General features: G+C 47.4%; 1 pseudogene; it reads right to left on the bottom strand.

The window, feature by feature from the left end:
* Positions 1 to 253: 253 nt before the first annotated feature.
* Positions 254 to 1,661, bottom strand: LOC123042463 (2-oxoglutarate-Fe(II) type oxidoreductase hxnY-like; annotated as a pseudogene).
* Between the last annotated feature and the right edge of the window lie 3,749 nt (positions 1,662 to 5,410).

The following is a 5,410-nucleotide window of genomic DNA, read 5'->3' as shown; positions in this document are numbered from 1 at the left end:
AACCGAGTTTTTTGAAGCACGGGTGCCTATTTTTTCAGGAGAGATGCTTAGTTAAGCGTCTACCCTGTACAAATAAGCACCGGTGCTTAAGGAAAGCCTGGTTTATTTCTCTAAGCACCTCTCCTAAGCATCACCCATTGTACAAGGCCTAATAAAGCAGCGCACGTCATTTTGCTAATTAGATTAGAAAACAAACCGCTCACATCCGCTAGATTCTTCGGCATAGGTGAGGAGGTGATTCCACCCATCTTCTTCTTTGGGTTGGGTTGTATAACAATCCAATGCTTCGACTGAACTACGCTTCACCGTTCCGTTCACACGACAAACAGAGGACGAACTGAAATTTAAGACACTATACAGAGAAAAAAGGCAGAGTACGCCATGGATCATGGAATGGAAGCAAGCTTTTGCTCGCTAGATCTCGTAATGGGTGATGTGGACGACGTCCTCGGGCCTGGCCGGCGGGTGGGTCTTGTTCCTCATCCGCAGCTGCATGTACTCGTTGTATCGGAACCCTCTGTACCGCGGCGGCTCGCTGGCGTGGCCCGCGAACTCCGGCAGCGGCTCGACCCACTTGTCGCCGTGGAGGTTGAGGAAGAAGGCGATCGAGTGGCGGTGCGCCCCCGGCCTTCTCACCACCCTATGCGTGGCGCTCTTGAACTTCTTGTTGCTCAGCACCTGCAGGACGTCGCCCACGTTGACCACGATGCTGCCCTCCACGGGCTCCGCGGGGACCCAGCGGCCGTCTGCCCCGAGCACCTCCAGCCCCCCGACGCCGTCCTGCAGGACGAAGGTGATGCAGTTGCCGTCCTCGTGCGCGCTGATGCCGTTGTTCTCGTCGGAGGATGTCGCCGGGAAGTAGCGAAGCGCGGTGAGGAAGTCGAAGCCGCGGTCGGCGTTGTACTCAGCGAGGAAGCCTCGTGGCAGGCCCATGCACTCGCTCAGGATGTCCTGGACGAGCAGCCCCAGCTCGGCGAGCTTCGCGTAGCACTCCTCCAGCGCATCTCTGAAGATGAATTCTTTTTCTTTCAGTTTATTTATATGCCAGGGGAAAGTTGATGCAAAGGGAAAAAAATGGAGTTCTGTCTGTCTCTGTGACACACTCACAAATCAGAACTGAAACAGAGTTGCTAGGCACTAGTACAATCAGAATTCACAACTGAAGCAGAGTAAGGACGGACTAACCTGAATCCGGTCGGCTGGGCGGGGTAGTGGTTGAGCCCGAGGTTGGGGTTGAAGAGGAGCAGGTACTCGTTCTTGTCGTCGGAGTGCGCCGCGCGTACCCCACCGGGAGCGGCGCGGCGGAGGCGCCCTCGGCGGGCCGCACCTTGGCCTTCTCCTCGTCCGGCAGCGCGAAGAACGCCGCCGACAGCTCGAGCACGCGCGCCATGAGCTCCCGCGGCACGCCGTGGTTCACCGCGCGGAAGAACCCGGTGGCCTGGCACGCCTCGCGCACGGCCTCGGTGGCCCGGGCGCGCGCGCCCGCGTCGTCGGCGCCGTCCCTGGCGAAGAACGGTGCCAGATCCACCACGGGGAGCGCGCCGCCGTTGCTGGCTGCCATGTTCTCTAGCTTCTCGATGAAGAGAGTGTGTTGACACACGAACACGTCACGTGTACCCTCGACGCCGGGGGTGATGCACCGCAGCTCACGTCGAAGGAGACCCGACCGACAGCGCGATATGCAGGACAGTCGGCGGGCGCTTTTGAAGACCCGAAACCCCACACGCCCGGGAGGGACCCCGTCAGGGAGTGCGGCGGCTATGGGCTGCCCTAGGTCGATTCGCTCGCCCCTAGAGCCTCGTGGATCGCTGCCCTCCAACGCGAAGAACGAACGAAGAATGAGAAAGAAAGATACAAGGGTAGGGGATAAAGATAGATGAACACGAAAACGTAGTAGATGTGTTTGTTCGATTGTGTGTTGTTTTCAATCGGCCGTCACCCCCAACATATATAAGTGGCGGCTGGACTTCCCGTACAAGCAAAGCATTTATCTAAGCTTTCCTTACAAGAAAATTACATCAATTCACGTCCAAAACCCTAGTCAAATCCAGACTGGTTTTATCCGAACTTTCCAAAACTGTTCGGTTTAAATTGGCTGCACCTTGCGGGTCTTTTTTGTGGCGGTAAACGACTTCGGATGAAAACGAGCACAAAAGCAATCTTGACCGTTTCGACGAGGCGGACAACTTTCATGTTGAATATTTTTTGATCCGAGGTCATCTTGAGGGTCAAATCGGTCGCGCAAAACAGAATATCCTCGCGCTACCCATCAGACAGGGTGTCTGGTGGGGCGCGCCGGTTTTTTGCCTCCTGATAGGGCTGTATTCCGATAGCTCTAACTTTTGCATACGAACTCGGATTGAAACGATTTTTATATCAAAATCAATCGATTCGACGAGACGAACAACTCTCATGTTGAACGTTTTTTGATTAGAAACCATCTTGAAAGAGTTTTTGGCTGTTTTCCGAAGTCTGCAGCAGAAAAGTGTCCGGCCATCTACTGTAGCAGCATCTTGTAGCGGCTCTAACTTTTGCATAAGAATTCGTATTGGGACGATCTTTATATGAAAATCGACCGTTTCGACGAGACGAACAACTTTCGTGTTGAACGTTTTCCCATCCGAGATCATCTGAATAACCTTTTGAGCCCATTTTCAATTTCTCGTCCGTTTGACTATCACAGCCTCCAATCCGGCAAGTTTTCTATCCGAGTAAGCTTTCCACGCCGACAATGTTTCTATCCGGCAAGCTTTCACACCGGCAAGGTTTCACTCTGGCAAGGTTTGTACTTCGGCAAGGGTTCACTCCGGCAAGGTTTGTACTCCGGCAAGGGTTCATTCCGGCAAGGGTTCACTCCGGCAAGGTTTGTACTCCGGCAAGGTTTCACTCTGGCAAGGGTTAACTCCGGCAAGGGTTCAGTCCGGCATACGAACCCGGATTCTTAACTACGCCAAAATCTGGTGTCAACACATGCCCCCCTGTTTTTCGGCAAAGTTTGTGTGCCGAAAAATAACTTTCGCATAGCTTGTTCTAAGGACGATGTCAACACTCCATCGGCCATTTGCATGTTCTTAGGACGACAAGTATATATCGTCCATTGCTTGTTTGAACCTCTTGATGCAAACTTGGGTGAAAACTTCTCAGCTTCTATAACAATCCGGTGATAAGGTTCCATAGATCAAAACCATCCTCCGAACCATATTGTTCACCCTTTCGCTAGGATTTTGCAGATAATCAAGAATCAACTTCCTCCAATCCTTACTTCGCCTGCATAAAAGTTTCATGAGTGGCCGAAGCGGTGGGCTTCGATTCAGCCTTACCTATGTCGACAAGACCTAGCATCGGCTATTGACAGAAATGCAATACACCATGGTTAACATAGTAGCCAGACGCTTGCTGTGCCAACTCTTTCGAATTTTCATGTCTAGATATATGAAGGATATTAAAGCAACCCAAGGTAAATTTTGCATCTAGACATATCCCAAGATAAACTATAAGTGATTCGTCAAAACGCTGATAACCCTTGTATATTTGTTGCACTACTTATAACGAATCACTGAAAGCCTCAATCTGTATAGCACCTATAGCAACCAAAAGCTCCAAACCGAATAAATTTCATATTCGGCTTTGATTATTGTGTAAAAATATTTTAAGAGGCATGAGGCTTCACATAACAGCACCATATGGAGATATATAAACAACACCAACACCATGGCCATTGTTATGAATTCAACTATCAAAACATAATCTCCATAGTACTTGTCTCGCTCTCCATTCGAACTAAGGACGATGTAAGAATATTACACCGGCCATGATCGGATAGTTTCTTAGGACGATAGTTAAATATCGGCCATTATCATGGGGTCCATGTAGAATTCATCCATTAAAGCATGTATAGCCGAAATAAACAAATAAAATAGCAATAAAATATTTCGGCCCCTTTGTCTTAGCAACAAAAATGTAACTAACCAAATGTATAGTGATTTGGTAATACTCTGTCACAATATAGAAAATTATGTTGCATCCATGGATCAAAATAATTCCATGGAGGGTAACTGATCATACCTGTGGATGAATTCCATGGCAAAGGCATCAATGACATTGTTGAAGAAAATGGATGATGTGCTAACCGAAGATTTTGATGTTGTGATGCACACCTTCGGCTTAATTGTTTGTTGCTTCCATCCTTCTCTTTCTTTGTACTTGTTGCAATTGAAGCATGCACATCATTTTTATTTTGACTGCTCCTCTTGGGAACCCATGCCATGTTTCTCTTTTCAAGTTCTTGTGCACTAAGCTTTTGCAACTTCTTCTTTTGCCAATATGATAAGCCGAGTGGGTACCCCGACTGCGATTTTGTTTGAAGTAATGGCAATTCTTGTTTTACCTTGTGCACTCTCAACTTCTTCCCATCAGATTTGGCACTTGATTGACTTGCCTCATTGCCTTTTATAGCCAATGTCAACACTTTAATTGGCTCTTTGTTATTTGAGATCAAATCTGAAGTAGCACACTTACGACCATCTCTTTTCACGCGGTAAACTTGCTTTACCACCTCTTTCTTCTTCCTTGAGCTCTAGACCAATTCCTTATGATTGAAATGGTCTTTGATGCGTGATTGTTCGAATGTTGATCTTCTTGGAGCTGCATGGTATTGATGAGATGGTCTAAAATAAGATGGAGAATGTGCCCTTGTATCATACCTGTCCCATGATGAATATGGATCTATATGAGCATAGGGAGCATCCACGGCACTGGCATTGGCGTCCCAAAATAAGGATATGAATATGCTGCATTAAAACTATCACTTTGCCAATAGCGATCCTCATATTTGCGCCTTGGGGGTGATCTTGGTTTCTTTGCATGATTTGGCCGATAAGCATTCTTCTCTTCACTATTCTTTTGATATTTATCCAATAGTTCAGCGAAGGCGATTTTTGATCTCTTACACTTGCGCTTATTTCGGCCTTTATTTTCTTTTGGTTTGCTTTCATCGATCATTGGATTTGCTTGCTGCCCCCCAGTCCTTGGCGTCTCCATTGTAGCTTTGATGGAATTTTCGCCCTCAAGATTATGTTCATTATGCTCTTCAATAACTTCTTTACTTGAAAGCTTGATCCCATCACCTGCAGTTTTTACCTTCTCTTTAAATGGATCGGCTTGAAGCAGCCGATGCAGAAACTTTTTGCCATCAGGACCAATTGGAATAGACTGGTCATCTCTTGGTGTTTCAACAAACTTCAATCGTCCTTTTTCAGTGGCCGATTTAACTATTTGACGAAACATGTTGCAATCCTCAAAATTATGTTTGGACGAATCATGCAACTTACAGTACATTCGTCCTTGGATTGATGGCTTAACATGGTGATCAAGAATTATAATGTAATTATTTTTCAGCAACAAATCAAAT

Source organism: Triticum aestivum, chromosome 2B (genome assembly GCF_018294505.1).
Source record: "Triticum aestivum cultivar Chinese Spring chromosome 2B, IWGSC CS RefSeq v2.1, whole genome shotgun sequence".
In the NCBI taxonomy this organism is placed as follows: Eukaryota; Viridiplantae; Streptophyta; class Magnoliopsida; order Poales; family Poaceae; genus Triticum; species Triticum aestivum.
This window is presented reverse-complemented; position numbering and strand designations above follow the sequence as displayed.